Genomic DNA, 19,262 nt, shown 5'->3' with positions numbered 1-19,262 from the left:
GAGCCTCTGGCCGGCGCTCATGTTCCCATTTTCCCACTTTCTTTCCTACCTTACAGCTATTTGAGGCCCGAGCTCTTCTGCCACCTTCTTCTCTCTATTGCAGATGTTAATAATGTGCAGCTTAAAGTGACTGGATGCATAAAAACTGGTTCGTTTTGGGAAATAAAACATTGCCAAAGCCCATAAGTTTAATTAAAGCTTTACTTTCTCCAAAACAGAACATAAAACAGTGAATCCAAAATATCCAGAAGATCATGTGCAAGTCCAGTAATGACTCAGCTGAGTATGACATATGAAATACTCCAAACATATCTAAAATCAAAGGTCTGTCTCTCCTTACTGTCTCCATTTTGCCTGTATTCACTCACTGGAGATGGTCATTTACATGTCTTTACTTCCACGGAGCCTGGGAACAAAGAATTAAGGCAACTTTCTTTCAAAATGGAGATTTGCAACCAAATACCTTTGTCACCTGATTTAAGGTTAAACACTCACGTTAGCTAGCAGAAAAAAACCAGTAGTTAATAATCAACCCATCAAGGAGTTCAGAGACCACTTAGTATACTCCAGTGGCATTTTCTGATGTTAAACTTTCTCAGCAATACACACAGCCATTCACTATTTCAGTGTCAATTAAACAATGATACTAAACACTTCCTTGGTCTTCAGGCTTAGCACCTTAATTCAGTACTTGCCACAGCACAACCCTAATACACTACCCACACTAATATACTCCAAAGGAGGAATCCTGCACAGACCAGCCAACCCACAGTTCCAACAATCCATTAGGTTTTGAATGTGCAAAACAGCCGGCCTTGCTTTAACATTTATTATATTCTGGTTGCACCTATAAATAATTCCAGCACTTTTTTGTCTGATGATAAAAACTATCTCAAAATACTTCTTGTAGTTGACAGGCATGTACAATAATTACTGTTCAGCAAGACCTCTATTAGAGTACTGGGAGCTACAGCCTGAGACAGTAATCCTAACTAAATTAGCTGTAGCTGCAGCTCTTGCAGTCAATTATTTCAGCTAATAACAATGCACAGTCTGTTCCACTGGATATATGCTGGTGAATACAGCCAGGAGTGTGTCTCTGGTTTCAGAAAGCGTTAAGTAAACTTCAGCCAGCCTCTCCAACTTCTCCTGCACTCGTGTTCCAATAAGACCTCCAACGCCTAACAATACTGACTCTTGGGTGTGATTGTTCAGCTTAGCAGTTTATCCATCACCTGTCCATCTGCTGACCTTTAAGGCAGCCAGCTCCTGTTGAGAAGGAAGGGTGCATCTGGTGGGGCAAGTTTTACAGCAATACTTTTTGTTCTGCACAAGCAAAACACAGAGACAGAAGCATATGGTATTGAAACCTTGGCCTGGAACGGCAATCCCCTATTTTATGCTTTTCCTCCTTGTTTCCGTTTTTTTCACGCTGTGCTGTCTCCTGCCAAGGGTGTTTCTCGAGGTCATCCTTTGCCAGTTCATGCTGCATCTTTGGATAGCCCGTGATATGGTGTGTCCTTATCCTTCCTGCCGCAACCTACGTTTTAAGATAACAGGGATGAGCCAAGCGCACGGCAATTATTGTTAACAGGGGCTGGAAATCTCTCAGACAATTGTGGTAAAGGCAGCCCTTGTGATCTTTTCACCCCGGTTTTCTCCTTTCTATATAAGCAGGAAAACATGACTCTACCAGGACTTTTGTCAGTCTTCCAGTGCCCCCCCCCTTCCTCCTTACTCATCAAACCTCTTTATTCTTCGGTGCAGTGCTAATGCATTCCGCTTGGTCATCAGAATCACTATACTAAACTGTTCTCTGTCTTCAGTTTCCAGGTTGAGTTGCAGCTCTATTTAACATTCCATTTTGGATTGCTTTGCTGCTGAGTCAACATTTGAGCAGGCGTGGATTGGGTAATATGGTACCTTCAGCAAGTACAGCATTTGGCACCCCCACTAACTTTGATTAGGTACCCATATAAATAATACCGTATTTTTCGCTCTATAAGATGCACTTTTTCCTCCTAAAAAGTAATGGGAAATGTGTGTGCGTCTTATGGAGCGAATGCAGGCTGCGCAGCTATCCCAGAAGCCAGAACAGTGAGAGGGATCACTGTCCAGCACTCCCTCTTGCTGTTCTAGCTTCTGGCTTAGCTTCTCTGTCCCTTCCCCCACCTCCCAGAAAAGCCCACAAGAGCTGCGCAGAGCATGTGGGGGGCTTTTCCCCAAGGAGGGAGAAGGGCAATCCGTCTGTGATGGGCTGCCCTTCTCCCTCCGTGGGGAAAAGCCTGCAAGCGCCGCGCACACGTTCCACGCGGCTCGTGGAAGGGAGCGCTGAGCAGAGCCTGGGATGCATACAGGCTCTGCTCAGTGTTCCCTTTAAATATTTTTTTTCTTGCATTCCTCTTCTAAAATCTAGGTGTGTCTTATGGTCAGGTGTGTCTTATGGAGCGAAAAATTCGGTAGATGATGAAGATGCACCCCTTCAGCTTTGTGCTCTGTGCCCACACCATCCTAAATCTGAATCATTTGAGCTTTATTCCTATGAGCTTCCAGCTTTGGCTATCCAATGAATTCTGTGCATCCTGAACTTCTTCCAAGCCATGCCATAACTCCCACTTTGCCTTACTTTGTCCTGCTTGGGTAACAAATACCAAAACTACAGAGAGACCTGTTGGAATGTAAAAGTGCTATCTAAAGTGTGTAAAATATTACTGGAATGGGAGACAAAGGATGAGCAAGTAAAATCCTCATTGATACACTGGGCAATAGATATTGGTCATAATATAGATAAGAAGCATGGGAACAATTGTGGAATATTGCTATAAAATTTACAGCATGTTATGGTCTAAGAGAAAATTATATGAAAATGATATATCGATGGTATCAAACACTGAGTAAATTGGCAAAAATGTATAAATCTAAATCAAATAAGTTTGGAAATGTCAAGAAAAAGAAGGTTCTTTTTATCATATGTGGTGGTCTTGTAGTAAGGTTAAAGCTTACTGGGAAATGATATATAATAAATTGAAAAAGATGTTTAAAGTAATGTTTGTAAAAAACAACAACACAACAACCCAGAAGCTTTCCTTTGGGAAATTATAGGGACAGAACTACCCAAATTGTTGTACAGAAACTTCTTCATCTATGCTACTATAGTAGCAAGAATGGTACTTGCCAAAACTCATGGAATGTGAAGAAATGGCAAAACTTACCAGAAAAATAAGAAATCAAGATAACAAACTTTTTATAAAGGAATGGAAATGGGTTATTGAATATTTACAGACAAATTGTAAACAGATAAGAACATTGGCTGGATTATTGTAATAACCTGCAGTTTCACAAGAGTATGTATTTAAAGTAGATGAATAAATGAACAAATTAAGTTAATTTGGATATGCAGAAGATGTTAAAATTAAATTCAAAGAACTGCAGAAAGAGGGGGAAGGAAGTCAAGTTTTGAAATGTTAAAATGACTGTAAAATTATTGAAATGTATAAACCTGAAAATCAATTTTTTTAAAAAATTGCCCTGCTTTGCCTTGTTAAAACCTGGAATCTGCCCTACTTAGCCTCACTTGAATCTGCTTTGCTAGAGCTCGAATGGTTGCAGAGAACTCTTGCTGGAATCTTCACACTGCTCCGACCATTGCTTTCAACAGAAAAGAAAATAAGACAAGGGATGAAATTAAACTTCAAATATGAAGCTTTCACATCCTATCACTGTAATCACATCCATTGTTATTTCACATTAATTAGTGAGAGGCTTTATTCAGCTGGAACTCACTGGAACTCAGTTCCGGCACCACTCAGGTGGGCGCCATTGCCCTTATAAGAGAACAAGGGAGGCATTCATGGTGAGTTCCAGCACATCTTTTTCTAGAAACATTTGTTGTTGTCTAGTCGTTTAGTCGTGTCCGACTCTTCGTGACCCCCTGGACCAGAGCACGCCAGGCACTCCTGTCTTCCACTGCCTCCCACAGTTTGGTCAAACTCATGCTGGTAGCTTCGAGAACACTATCCAACCATCTCGTCCTCTGTCATCCCCTTGTCCTTGTGCCCTCCATCTTTTCCAACATCAGGGTCTTTTCCAGGGAGTCTTCTCTTCTCATAAGGTGGCCAAAGTATCGGACCATCAACTTCATGATCTGACCTTCCAGTGAGCACTCAGGGCTGATTTCCTTCAGAATGGAGAGGTTTGATCTTCTTGCGGTCCATGGGACTCTCAAGAGTCTCCTCCAGCACCATAATTCAAAAGCATCAATTCTTCGGCAATCAGCCTTCTTTATGGTCCATCTCTCACTTCCATACATCACTACTGGGAAAACCATAGCTTTAACTATACAGACCTTTGCTGGCAAGGTGATGTCTCTGCTTTTTAAGATGTTATCTAGGTTTGTCATTGCTTTTCTCCCAAGAAGCAGGCGTCTTTTTATTTTGTGGCTGCTGTCACCATCTGCAGTGATCATGGAGCCCAAGAAGGTAAAATCTCTCACTGCCTCCATTTCTTCCCCTTCTATTTGCCAGGAGGTGATGGGACCAGTGGCCATGATCTTCGTTTTTTTGATGTTGAGCTTCAAACCATATTTTGCACTTTCTTCTTTCACCTCTTTAATTCCTCCTCACTTTCTGCCATCAGTGTTGTGTCATCTGCATATCTGAGGTTGTTGATATTTCTTCCGGCAATCTTAATTCCGGCTAGGGATTCATCCAGCCCTCTTCATGGATCACTGCCTTGCTGTGGCGAAGGGGCTTAAATAACTCAGAGAAGCTATGAACTATGCCGAGCAGGGCACCCAAGATGGAGAGGTCATAGTGGAGAGTTTTGACCAAACGTGATCCACCTGGAGCAGGAACCGGCAAGCCACTCCAGTATCCCTGCCAAGAAAACTCTGGAAACATAGCACTGGGTAAATCTCATTAGTTTCAGCAACCTTGGAGGTCCGTTCCCTACTGTTAGCTTTCACCCCTCTAAAAAGCTCAGATTTTATAACCAGGTTATCATATAAGTCTTGTCTTGTTAAAAACTCTTCAGTGCAACTGATCTTAATCACTTAGAACTTAACCTTCATTTGGATGCTATAGAGCACTTAAACATTTAATTGAATAAGAAAATCAGGATTACAGTCTCCATTCAGACACATAAATCATCTTTTATAAAAGTCTGGGTGCATGGTTGTTCAATTGCCACTGACTTTAATTAGATATGTGCCATTGTGAGGATAGTTCTACCGGGGGTTTGATGGGGAGGAAATCACAGTAGGAAGAAGTGAAAGCAGTTGTACGACCTTGCATAACCTTGGCTTTCTTGGCACTGCTACCATTTCCCTTTTGTGGTATTTCAAAAATGCCTACTACCAAAGGCTGCAAACTGGCACACATTTAGTTTGCCTGAATCCAGCTGAAGTCAATAGAACTGAAGTGTGCTGGTCCCGAGGGTTAACCATGCGGCAAGGTCTGAGTCCAGTCCGAGGTCGAGGGTGCGGTATGGAGGCTGTCCATCAAGGCTGAAGCTGGGTCCAAGGCAGGGAGTCGGGTGAGGTCAGGAACTCTCGCAGAAGAGCAGGACAGGGTGCAGGCAGGAACAGGCTACCACCAATGTTGCTCCCGCAACCTGGGACTGGCTGGTTTTTATCTGCCCCGAGGCATAGGGCAGCCTGGGTCCACAGGTGACTTGCATCTCCTGGCCTGGAGGCGAGCACTCCTTCTGCAGGAACTTAGTTCCCTCCGCCTATCTACCCTGAGCCTCTGCAGCTCAGGAGAGGCTGGAGGGTTACCGGACCCAGAGGCAACCTCAGCTTCCCCTGACGGGGCTGAGAGTGGAGCACCTGCAGGCAATGGGTCCTCCACCCCTTCAGGAGCCAGAGCAGACTCAGCTGGTGCCTGCACCTGAGGATTCAGGTCAGGTGAGGACCCTTCAGTCTCAAGCCCCAGCCCCGGCTCAGCTGGTTCTGGAGGCGGGGACTCCTGTGCAGGCTGGGATTCCTCAGGTTCAGCCTCCTAGTCCGAATCCCAAGCCATCACATGAAGTAGCTTACATGCAGTTTTCCATACCCATTGCTAAAGGGGAATTAACATGTAGTTTAGCAAAACTGCCCGGCTCCAGTGAAACTAGGGTTCTGTATTTTTGAATGTTGCATTCAATACCAAAACAGTGAACAATTTTTAGGAAGCACTGAGGGTACCACACTGCCTTAAACTTTTTATAATGGTCTCCTTAGATACCATTTTAATATGGCTACAGAGTAGGGAAAGAAATGGCATAATCTGGAGTCAGTAAGGTGATGAAGCTGTTGGGTTTCACTAAGGGCCCTCCTGTCTTCCTCACAGCTCCCAACCCAATAATTCAAGCACTGATCCAGACCTTTAGGGCAACTCACAGTTATTAAAAACAAAAAAAATTAATTATGTTGCTGACATTGTTTAAAATACGTCTGTTTCATCTTTCCATAAAAGTGTTCAGGGCAACTTAGTAAATATGGCAGATCTTCTTGCCCCTTTTCGCAGTTGCCTGCAGATGGAAAGGGTTGGTTCGGATGTACACAACTGAGCTTGGATGAATAAAGTAAAGACACTTGTACATTTCATTGCCTCTCCTTTCAAAATGGCAGCAACATAGTAGGATCTGGGCAGGTAGTGCAAAATAGTGGTGTCAAAAGCAAGTTAGATGGATCCCTGACTGGTATCTCACTTCCTTTTTGACAGCAACAGCTTCAGAACACCAGTTGTGGGAGACCTTCTCAGCTGGTGCTAGGTGCAATACTGAAAAATGGGTGCTAGGTTCAGCCCCTCCCAATTTTTTTACCATGAGAGCTTCAGGATGGCAGCTATGTGCTCATAAAGTACAGGCCAACTACTTGGCTGGAGTTCTGTCCAGCAAACAAATAAGAATGAATACTGAATAAATAGCTGGCATCATGTAACCTCCCAGCAAACTTTGTGCAAACAAACCAGGATGAATGCTCAATAAACAGGTCATCTGGAAATGGCCATGGGGTCTCACATTCTTGGAATGGTTTTACTACAATGGAAGGATTGGTTGCATGTGTACAAAAGGATGCTTGGGTGGAGTTGCTTCTCCGATCTTCGATTTTGATTCAGTGATGTGTACAAGACACATTTAACACAGGCATTGCAACTTGCCAGTATAGCATATATAAACATGAAAAAAGGTAAAGGACCCCTGATGTTAAGTCCAGTCGTGAACGACTCTGGGATTGTGGCGCTCACCTCGCTTTACTGGCCGAGGGAGCCGATGTTAGTCCGCAGACACTGTTTCTGGATCATGTGGCCAGCATGACTAAGCCGCTTCTGGTGAAACCAGAGCAGCACACGGAAACGCCATTTACCTTCCCTCTGGAGTGGTACCTATTTATCTACTTGCACTTTGATGTGCTTTCGAACTGCTAGGTTGGCAGGAGCTGGGACTGAACAACGGGAGCTCACCCTGTTGTGGGGATTCGAACCTCTGACCTTCCGATCAGCAAGCCCTAGGCTCAGTAGTTTAGACCACAGCACCACATAAACATTATCCAGCTCCTAACAGTTTTTACTGAAGGCTTTGGAGTTGTGATGAAACCTTTGGAGTTACATGATCAATTTTGTTAAGCTGTTTATTATAGTAAGCATTTTTATTTTTTTTAAAAAAGGAAAGATTGTCACGTTATACAGTAGTTGACACTTACAGCCCCATCCCTATAATTACTATTTTGGAAATTTCATTATAATATATATTATAGATGCACCATCTCATTAGTAAGAGAAGTCTTGCTATTATGCTCCCCTTTGCTCAAAGACTCTTGCTCAGCTAAGTAGATCACATTTGCTTCATTTATTCCCATACTCATCTCTAAATGCCTTCTCTTGGGGCCTTTGTTGTCTATCAAATGATCTTCTGTAATCCCAACTTATGCTTTTTATTTTGTACATTTGTTCATAGGTGGATGCACTTGAGTTCTAGGACAACAAAATCTCCCATGCAGGCACACACATACTTCCTTTCCTTTGCAGAATATTACCATGCAATTGACAGTCAAGAAGGCTATCAGTCAAGAAAGGTGGGAAAACATAAATGATGCATTACACCACTTTGCAAACTTATGCGCAAAGTCAGACAGGGCGCTGGAAAATGAAAACATCACTGAATGAATAACAGGTTGTTGTGCAAGGATGCAGAGTGATTCAGCTTCATGAATTCATAAGAGAGGGAAATTGTTCTCTAAACAAAACAAAAATAGGAAGGCAAACTTACAGTTCTGTAATTAGCACTCTGTGTAATGAACAGCCCCTTCACTTAGGCAATGCTCTCCTCATTGTGTTGTTTTGGGTCTTTCCCTGGAAATCCACACCCACCCAAACCCACACTGTCAAGATTTCCAACTTTTGACTTCCAAATTTTGCCCAGCCCCCAGTGGAACCAGGCATAACAAAGGGGGCAAGGAATGGGACCTAGAAAAATGTGAGCCAACCTAGGGAAAACACACAGAGGGTTTTAGCAGTCCTCATATCCCATTATTACCTGACTGACAGAACAGTGTTTACTTGTTGAAGCTGTGAACAAAATACTGGTTGGTAGGCAGTCTTTGCGTCTGTGCCTAGGCAGCTTTTTGATGATTCCAGTAGAATTATTAATGATAAAAAGATGAAGGAATAATTTGCCCTTTGTGCCAGTTCTTGGATGCAAGTTCCAGCCCCTACGCTGATGGGACCAGTTCCTCTGCTTGGGCCAGGAATATCATACAGTTACACAATGCAGGAGTAATTGCATCACTCTCTTGGGAGAGAATGGCAAGATTTATGTGGGGGTTTTTACCTTACAGGGTGCCACACAAGATCACTGCACTGCAAAAAGTGCTTTTTCCAGGACAGTGATCTTGCATGGCACCCCAAAACGTGTGTTATGGGGCACCATGCCAGACAAAGTGCATTCCAAAATTGTGTGAGATGGTTGCGACCATTTTGGCCACTGCCCTCTCGTGAGAAAAAACAGGGTGTCCCATTTTTCCCAGGGCAGTGGACAGGTTATTTGTCCTGATTTTAACATAGTTTATATAAAACTTGTACACTGGAACCTCGGGTTGCAAACGTGATCCATGCGGGAGGCACGTTTGCAACCCGCAGCATTCGCAACCCGCTTCTGCACACGCACAGCTCATGATTCAGCACGCCTGCGTATGCACAAAACACAATTTAGCAGTTCTGCACATGCGTGAGTGCCGAAACCCAGAAGTAACCCGTTCTGGTACTTTCGGGTGCGGTGCGGTGCGGTGCACAACCTGAAATTGCGTAACCTGAAGCATGTGTAACCAGAGGTACCACTGTACTTGAAACTCTTCACTTGACTTAAAGTGAAGTATCAGCTATTGCCAGCCTCAGTCTCTGCCTACACGAGGCTTAGGCAGAAAGACTTTAAAATGAAAAAGTAACAAATAATTTTCTTGTTTGTTTGTTTGTTTGTTTTTAATGACCATTTTGCTTGCTACAGGAGTTCTGTTTACAAGTCGTGACCATAACTGCATCTTTGAAGTCGCTCTCATAAATGGAAGTGTCACTGTTTTCAAGTCTGATCTACACCCAGGAGAACAGAAGTGTGTTTGCAATGTGTTCTTATTCACTAGCTTGCATCTCTTCAGAGGTTACTGAAGGACTGCCTGTTCAAAGGCCTGTTAGCTTCAATAAAGTGAGGGGTTTGTGGGACTGGTTTAAAAATTTGGATTCACCCAAACTTCATTCCTTAAAAAAAGAAGAGAGTTATTGTGGCAGTTTAGAGACTTAATAGATTTACTGTAGAACTCAGCTCCAACAAAGTTTATGCTATAATAAATCTATTTGTCTTCAGGGCATCACAAGGCACTGTTATTTTTGTTGCAGCAGATTGGTGTACCTACTAACACTTTGCAAAGCTCGGCCATTGTTACATTTAAAGTTTAAGCTGCATTTTAATATATTTAAAATTACCATTCTCCTGTTATTGACAAAGCTGGTTTTCAAATTGACTTCTTTTTTATATTGAGTACAAATATCAAACATATATAGTGTGCAAAGGCAGTCCTGTGTAGGAAGCCTAGGCTGTTTCTTGTCAGAAGGTTGGAAGACCAGAACAGAATATAGGGAGTTGTTCTCTACCTAATCTACACATTTTGCTGTGTATTCACATTTTCTGTGAATAATACATGTACGCCAAAGGATCTTTTAATCTGCCGATCCAATTGGAGAAAATCCATAGTATTGTTACTAACCATTGCTAGTATTCTGGCTATCTTGTTTATTCAAAAACAGCACTACCTTTTCCATGTTCTATTTATTAGTGCTTAATGAATAAGCAAGGCAGCATAACAATGCTTTATATTCATATAAGATGGGCTTACTGGAGGGGGAGAGAGACATGCCTTGCCCGGTAGGAATTTTGTCCATCTGGCTGATTGGCTGGGGCCATTTGGTTTTTTCCTACTGCATAGCAAATTGTCACAACTTGTAAGGTTGCGGTTAGGCACTGGTTTATGGTTTGGTTGGTTGAGGGGGATGGATTGGCTGTGCCTGCCCCTCTAATGCTGCTGCTGCAAGGGATTCCGTTAAAGGAATACAGGGGCTAACTATTGCTTGTCCACCCTGTCAAGGGGGCTCAGGCCACTGCAAGAGCTCCTGGCTGCATTTGGGGAGGGCTGAGGGCAGGTTCCCTGCTCCGTCGCTACCCCCAAGTGTATCCCCCTTTTCTGACTTTCACAGGTGTACGGAATGTCAGTCTGTCCCCCATGGGGGAGCAGTTATTTGCAACCAATGCCTAAGCAACCACTCACATTTTTGTATTTTAATAAAGTTGTGGCCAAAATTATGCCAAAAACCTTAAACAAAAATTTCTGTGTGAGTTATTGGGGTGGCCCTGGGGACCTCAACATGCAACTGCTTTGGGTGCTTCAGATATGAGGCTAAGATCAGTTTTGTTTGGGACTGGTTCCTAGTGCAAAAGCAAAGCCTATATTACTCCTACTGTACATCTAGTTTCCCTTCTGAATTTTTCAGGAATCTGAAGAGCCATTCTCTTTGATCATGACTTCTTTAATAATGTGCCGACATCTTTCTCTGCACGAAGTCTGTGGCACTATCATTCCTAAGATTATTTTTGAAAAAAACATAAACATTATCATCCCTAAGATGGAAGAAGGGCGTTTCAAAGTGGTCTACAGCAAAGACCAGAGAACAGTACGTATTATGCCAATTGCTGTGGCAGGTTTGATTAATTAAATAAATTCCTTTCTAAAGATTGAAGGCATTTTCTTTTCCTGGATTCCTGATTTTTTTCGGAGACAATTTACAAATGTAGATTTGTTCCATTACCTGCAAGCACAGCGTATCAGCCACGTTTTGTTGTTGTTTTTAAATACCCCATGCATTTTTCATGCCTCTAATGATCCAGCTGTCAAGCTGGCTTACCAAATCATTTTTAAAAAAAAAAAAAAAAAACCACCCAGGCATTTCATTTCAATTGTTGGAAAAAAATAGTTCTTCATAGCATGATCTCGGTGGTAGCAGTCAGCCCGTCACCAGGTACTGAGTCAGGTACTAATGATGAAAAATAAAAGGAAGGAGAGCTACATGCAGCAAATCAATGCCCTACTGCGCAACACACATTGACCCTCAACATGAGGAATCATGGCTGGGGAGAAGATGAATTAGACAGCCTTGCTTTGGCTCTCTGCCTAACTAAGGAAGAAAGAAAAAGTGTCCATGAGGGGGGAGGAATAGAACCCCTTTCTGTCCACATTATGAAAGAGAGAAGGAGCGTGTGTTTAATGCATTTAGGGAGAATGAAAAAAATTGCATGCTCAATCCAGGAAAAGCAGAGTTTTCAGTAAAAAAAAAAAGTATACGCAACAACAACAAAAAGCCAAGGTTGTGAGGCAGCCTTAACTGGAAGAGCTGTGTAGCCCTCGGAGGAAGAAGTCTAATTCAGTTTGCAATTAAAGGAGAACTTACCTAGATGTCAGGGACGCAGGTGGCACTGTGGGTTAAACTACAGAGCCTAGGACTTGCCGATCAGAAGGTCGTGGTTCGAATCCCCGCAACGGGGTGAGCTCCCGTTGCTCAGTCCCTGCTCCTGCCAACCTAGCAGTTCAAAAGCACATCAAAGTGCAAGTAGATAAATAGGTACTGCTCTGGCGGGAAGGTAAACGGCATTTCCGTGCACTGCTCTGGTTCGCCAGAAGTGGCTTAGTCATGCTGGCCACATGACCCGGAAGCTGTATGCTGGCTCCCTCGGCCAATAAAGCGAGATGAGCGCTGCAACCCCAGAGTCGGCCACAATTGGACCTAATTGTCAGGGGTCACTTTACCTTTACCTAGATGTCAGGGACTGATCAGATGAGGAGGAGTGTTGGAGATCTCCACCCCAAGAGGCTCCCAGGCAGGAGGAAGATGAAGATAGTTTGGACCCAGGTTCATGGTGGTGATGAACGGGACACACCCCAGAAGCAGCAAAGATCTGGGAAATAATGGATGAGGAACAGCTAACAGATGCTCTAATTCTGAACAGAGACAGGACTCAGAAGTGGCAGAAGCAGTACTGAAGACAGTTGACACCATGTCACTTGAAAGCTTGGTAGAGCCTCCTCCTTTTCCTAGAACCAGACACTTTCTTTGTCTCTCAGAACATAAAGCCAAACAGAGACAGAAAGATTCATTTGCCTGCCACTGTAGGCAGCAGGAAGAGTTTGGAAGCTAGGAAGCACCCCAAAGGGGTGTGTGTGTGGAGTGAGCACTCTTGAGACTGAGAGAGCATAATTCATGGTCTCTCTGTGTATCCTGATGATTTAAATAAAAGAATGGGAAGAAGCTCTCTTCATCTCTGATTTCACTAGGCAGTTAGCCTGTGAGTCGTGACACTAATTCACAGCTTCCAGAGCAGTGTGTGAACCAAAATCCAGCCATCTTTTGAAATTCTCGCTTCTCTGAATTTTTGCAAGCTGGTTCTGCTTTTATAGACATGTAATGTGTACAAAAACATGTATTAGTAAGGTGTACAATAAATGTGTGTATTTGTGAAAATAAGAAACAAAAATGGTGAAATTGCTGTGGAGAAAAATGTGTTTATTAGAAGTTTCCACTAAAATGTTGATGAATTTTCATGGATTTATTTTGTTTTTAATTTTTTTTTTAAATGCACAAACTGAAATGGAAATGTGGAGAACTGAATACTGGAAAAATGAGAAACTGAGAGAAACAAATTTGACAGATTTGGCCATCGCTAGTATTCCCTGTATGAAACATAAAATGGTTATTATAGAGCCAGTCTCACTTTGCCTATGTGACTGTGGGTGGGATCTGGGGCAGTGGCTACTGATGATCACATGAGTTGCAAGATGTGTTTAAATGGGATTATATATAGCAGGAATGGGGGAATGGCTGGATTACAACTCCCATCATCCCTGATCACTGGCCACATTGCTTGGGGCTGATGGGAGGTGTAGTTCTACAACAGCTGCAGAGCCACAGGTTCCTCATCCCTGATATAAAGAGAATCCTGGTTCAGTTCTTGTCACTAGAGCCAGAGAGCTACTGTAAGCTGACCATTGGCAATGCCAGCTGGTGCAGATAGGAGTTGTATTCCAAAATATCTGGAGGGCACCAGGTTGGAAAAGGCAGCCTTAGACACTGCTGGTACGTCTTATAACAAGAGTAGGCTATTATAAGTTATTAAATATGAATTCCTTGCAGATGACCGTAGTGCCTGGAGACTGGCAATCATGTCATGTATTCATAGCAGTGACCAGAGGAGGAAGGACCATCAGGAGGAGCACAGAGAGAGGAAACACCATAGTGTACCTGCAGCAGCAAAACTGGACGCCTTCTTCTGCCCCAGCTGCAACAAAACATGTATCTCCCATATCATTCTCTACAGCCACAGCAGGCGCTGTAACCTGCCAGCAGTTTGTCTTCACCCCCAAAAGGTGCACTCCTCCATTGTCTCTTGAGACACAGGGATGCCAACCATAGCAATTTTACAATTAGAATAAAGAACAAATAGTTTTGAATTTGCTGGCTGTCTAGAACATGTATTGTATTGTATTGTATTGTATTGTATTGTATTGTATTGTATTGTATTGTATTGTATTGCAAGATTGTTTGGGAATATTATTCCAATCCTTGTCCAATCATTGGCTGCCAATTAGTTTCCAGGCCAATTCAAAGTGCTGGTTTTGACCTATACAGTGGTACCTCAGGTTAAGAACTTAATTCGTTTTGGAGGTCCATTCTTAACCTGAAACTGTTCTTAACCTGAAGCACCACTTTAGCTAATGGGGCCTCCTGCTGCTGCTACGCCGCTGGAGCATGATTTCTGTTCTCATCCTGAAGCAAAGTTCTTAACCCGAGGTACTATTTTTGGGTTAGCAGAGTCTGTAACCTGAAGCATAAGTAAACTGAAGCGTATGTAACCATAGCTGTCAACTTACAGATTTGAAAATAAGGGACCAGCAGCCTTGAAAATAAGGGACCAGCAGCCAAAATAAGGGACCTGCAGCCTCACCTGTTCCAGGCACTCCAGTCTTCCTGTCCTCCTGCAGTCTGGTCAAACTCATGCTGGTAGCTTCGAGAACACTGTCGAACCAACTTTGTAACCAGAGGTTCAACTGAATAGAATCTGAATCACATGCACCACAAGGCCTATGCAGTCTCAACTTAAGATGGCTCCCCGGCCTGGCTTTGCACTACAAAGTTTGCAGCAGCACGTGCAACAAAATGGTGTCCAGCATTCAAAAAAACCCTCAGCTTTCATTAACTAGCCACACACAAGGCATGCAAGCTCCACCCCCCAGTCGTTCTTAGACTTCTTATTGGGTGAGCAACACAGCCAAGCAACACAGTTGGAGCCTCCCTCCTCCCTGGCCAGCAGGAAGGGAGGGAGGGAGAGAAGCTGCTTCCTTTGAAATTTAAGGGACATCATTTAAATGACATTTAAGGGACATCTATCAATAAGGGACAGCAGCGGGACATGGCGCTGGAATAAGGGACTGTCCCTTCAAATAATAATAATAATATAATAATAATAATTTATTATTTATACCCCGCCCATCTGGCTGAGTTTCCCCAGCCACTCTGGGCGGCTCCCAATCAGTATTAAAAACAATACAGCATTACATATTAAAAACATCCCTGAACAGGGCTGCCTTAAGATGTCTTCTGAACGTCAGGTAATTCTTTATCTCTTTGACATCTGATGGGAGGGCGTTCCACAGGGCGGGCGCCACTACCGAGAAGGCCCTCTGTCTGGTTCCCTGTAGCCTCACTTCTCGCAATGAGGGAACCGCCAGAAGGCCCTCGGCGCTGGATCTCAGTGTCCGGGCTGAACGATGGGGGTGGAGACGCTCCTTCAGGTATACAGGACCGAGGCCGTTTAGGGCTTTAAAGGTCAGCACCAACACTTTGAATTGTGCTCGGAAACGTACTGGGAGCCAATGCAGATCTCTCAGAACCGGTGTTATGTGGTCCCGGCGGCCACTCCCAGTCACCAGTCTAGCTGCCGCATTCTGGATTAATTGCAGTTTCCGGGTCACCTTCAAAGGTAGCCCCACGTAGAGCGCATTGCAGTAGTCCAAGCGTGAGATAACTAGAGCATGCACCACTCTGGCGAGACAGTCCGCGGGGAGGTAGGGTCTTAGCCTGCGTACCAGGTGGAGCTGGTAGACAGCTGCCCTGGACACAGAGTTAATCTGCGCCTCCATGGACAGCTGTGAGTCCAAAATGACTCCCAGGCTGCGCACCTGGTCCTTCAGGGGCACAGTTACCCCATTCAGGACCAGGGAATCCTCCACACCTGCCCGCCTCCTGTCCCCCAAAAACAGTACTTCTGTCTTGTCAGGATTCAACCTCAATCTGTTAGCCGCCATCCAACCTCCAACCGCCTCCAGGCACTCACACAGGACCTTCACCGCCTTCACTGGTTCTGATTTAAAGGAGAGGTAGAGCTGGGTGTCATCTGCATACTGATGAACACCCAGTCCAAACCCCCTGATGATCTCTCCCAGCGGCTTTATATAGATATTAAAAAGCATGGGGGAGAGGACAGAACCCTGAGGCACCCCACAAGTGAGAGCCCAGGGGTCTGAACACTCACCCCCCACCACCACCTTCTGGACACGGCCCAGGAGGAAGGAGCGGAACCACTGTATAACAGTGCCCCCAGCTCCCAGCCCCTCTAGACGGTCCAGAAGGATGTTATGGTCGATGGTGTCAAAGGCCGCTGAGAGATCCAGCAGAACTAGGAAACAGCTCTCACCTTTGTCCCTAGCCCGCCGGAGATCATCAACCAGCGCGACCAAGGCAGTTTCAGTCCCATGGTGAGGCCTGAATCCCGATTGGAAGGGATCCAAATGGTCCGTTTCCTCCAGGCGTGCTTGGAGTTGTTCAGCAACCACCCGCTCAATCACCTTGCCCAAGAATGGCAGATTTGAGACTGGGCGATAGTTGGCCAAATTGGCCGGGTCTAAAGATGTTTTTTTAAGAAGCGGTTTAATGACCGCCTCTTTCAGCGGGTCTGGGAAGGCTCCCTCACAGAGGGAAGCATTCACCACCCCGCAGATCCCATCGCCCAGCCCTTCCCGGCTCGCTTTTATCAGCCAGGATGGGCAAGGATCAAAGAGACAGGTGGTCGGTTTCACTCGTCCAAGCAGCCTGTCCACATCCTCGGAGGTAACAGATTGGAATTGATCCCATGTAACAGGACCAGACAGAACTCTAGCACTCTCCCGCCCTGGCCCTGCTCCCACGGTGGAGTCTACCTCCTTCTGAATCTGAGCGATTTTATCTGCAAAAAACTTTGCAAAAGCATTGCAGGAGATCTTGGGGTCCCTACCAGGCCCCGGTGGTACAGGTGGTTCTGATAGATTGCGAACCACCTGAAAAAGTCTCCTGCTGCTGTTTTCTGCAGATGCAATGGAGGCGGTGAAGAAGGCCCTCTTCGCCGTCGCCATTGCCACTTGGTAGGCTCGACGTTGAGCTCTAACCCGTGTCCGGTCTGATTCAGAATGAGTTTTCCGCCACCGGCGCTCTAGCCGTCTCAACGATTGTTTCATCACCCTCAGCTCCGGGGAAAACCACGGGGCTGTCCGGGCTCCATGCAATCGGAGAGGGCGCTTCGGAGCCAGACAGTCAATAGCCCTGGTTAACTCCGCATTCCAGCGGGCCACCAGGGAATCAGCTGAAAGGCCATCAACTTGGGATAAAGCATCCCCTACCACTCTCTGGAAGCCAATTGGATCCATTAAGTGGCGGGGGCGGACCATCCGAATCGGTCCCACCTCCCTGCGGAGGGGAAGGGTTGCGGAGAAGTCCAGTTGCACCAGGAAGGGACACTTGACAGCTATGATATAACCCGAGGTACCACTGTAATGCCTTAAACAGCTCAGGACCACAATACCTCAAGGTCCTTTTATAAATAAATATTGTTTAATTATAAAACACCTTATTTAATAGGCACTGTACAACATGATATCACTGAGCTCTCATCTGTTCCATTATCTTACCCTGATGTATTTCTTCCCCTTTTGGTGGTGCTTGTTACTCAACTGCCCTGTCTCCCACCAGTGAGAATCTTGTGCTCCACTTCACATTCTATCTGGTCTTACATCTCTGCACCTTTCCAAGTCTGATCTCCCACTGTAACTTCACCTCCGGCTCCCTGCATTCTGGCTGCCACACTCCACTGCTTGGCAAGGAACAACTAACAAGAAAGGTGACTCGAAGTGACAGGTTTGTAATAAGTACAGCACCCGATCATGGCTGCTCTCCTCATTTTAACCCTGTTCTCAAATTTCTCTGCGCTCGCTTCTGTGCCTCCTGATCCTATAACTAAACGCTCTCGAGCCACAACAACGGTGGAAATAAAATGATTTATAATGATAAGCGTTGGCTTAGCTGACCTGTAATACTGGAGGAATGCAAGTAATCACAGATGCTCTTGTTTTTCAGCGTTTTGTCTTTAGAAATGATAGAGGTCTGCTGAAGTGGAGCCTTTCAAAACTGCCAGAGCATCACACTGTATAATACAGATGAAAATTCCAACTTACTCTGACCCAGCCTTTGTATCCATTAATACAGATAAGCCCTCAGTTGTGATACAAGACTGAGTCATACAAATCCCCCATTCCAAATGTACCTGCCGAGTGGCACTGTCACAGCCATCTAATGGTCCACCATCAAGGTGGCATTTTAAGCTTCTGCTCCTTCTGACATTGTCCCTCAAATGAACAACCAACAATCTCTACATATGACAGAAGGAGACCGGATGCCACTCATTGTTCTTGACAGAGCCGTGGACTGCAGGCATGCTGCTTTTGATATCTCAACCAAGGGATAGGTCTTTTATAACGTTTAAACAGAACAGAGCTGATCAAGCGATGATATGTAGTCCAGGTCAAAAAATTGGCCTCTCAGCTTTTGCCAGTGTTGCCAGGGAAGATTAAAGGAGGGATAGAATCCAGCTTCTCACTATAGCAGATTGGTGTATTATTTTGACTGTGTCAATTTACATCAGCACCTAGCAGCTAGTTTACGGAAGCAACCAGTGAGGAACTCATAGGTGGAAGCTTACATCTGCCTACAAATGCCCATTAGGTAAAGGTAAAGGGACCCCTGACCATTAGGTCCAGTTGTGGCCAAGCTCATCTCGCTTTATTGGCTGAGGGAGTCTGCGTACAGCTTCCGGGTCATGTGGCCAGCATGACTAAGCCACTTCTGGTGAACCAGAGCAGTGCACGGAAATGCCGTTTACCTTCCTGCCGGAGTGATACCTATTTATCTACTTGCAATTTGACGTGCTTTCGAACTGCTAGGTTGGCAGGAGCAGGGACCGAGCAACAGGAGCTCACCCATGGCAGGGATTCGAACCGCTGACCTTCTGATTGGCAAGTCCTAGGCTCTGTGGTTTAACCCACAGCGCTACATTAGCTGAGTGTTTAAAGATTCTGTAAGTGCATATAAGTCTGTTCTATCAAAATCAGTGAGGACTAACTAAAGCAGTTGAATCTGCACTGGTCTGCCACCTTTCTCAGAGACTTTTCCCTTTTAAAACAGTGATTTCTGTGCCCCTTGGGCAGCCCACTGACTTGGCCCCAGCTGAGTCAGGTAAAATACCACAGGTGACGCTTTCCTGTCAGTTTGGGAAATAATGTATAGCAATACTGACCCACCTTTGAAAGCTCAGAGAAAAGTGTTTTACAAGTGCCAAATGTTATCAACATCGCTGCATGTTGTTAAAAACTGTAGCTGTTGATT

General features: G+C 44.8%; 1 long non-coding RNA gene across 1 annotated transcript; it reads left to right on the top strand.

Annotated features, from left to right (window-relative positions):
- The first annotated feature begins 262 nt into the window (after nucleotides 1-262).
- Nucleotides 263-19,170, top strand: LOC309348150. The gene is made up of 3 exons (XR_014159238.1): nucleotides 263-387; nucleotides 17,489-18,602; nucleotides 18,936-19,170. It is a non-coding gene; the product is annotated as an uncharacterized lncRNA (long non-coding RNA).
- The last annotated feature ends 92 nt before the right edge of the window (nucleotides 19,171-19,262 follow it).

The sequence above is a fragment of the Podarcis erhardii genome (genome assembly GCF_964252035.2).
Source record: "Podarcis erhardii genome assembly, chromosome: 8".
In the NCBI taxonomy this organism is placed as follows: domain Eukaryota; kingdom Metazoa; phylum Chordata; class Lepidosauria; order Squamata; family Lacertidae; genus Podarcis; species Podarcis erhardii.
The sequence above is the reverse complement of the archived record's forward strand: the minus strand, read 5'-3'. Positions and strand labels throughout refer to the sequence as shown.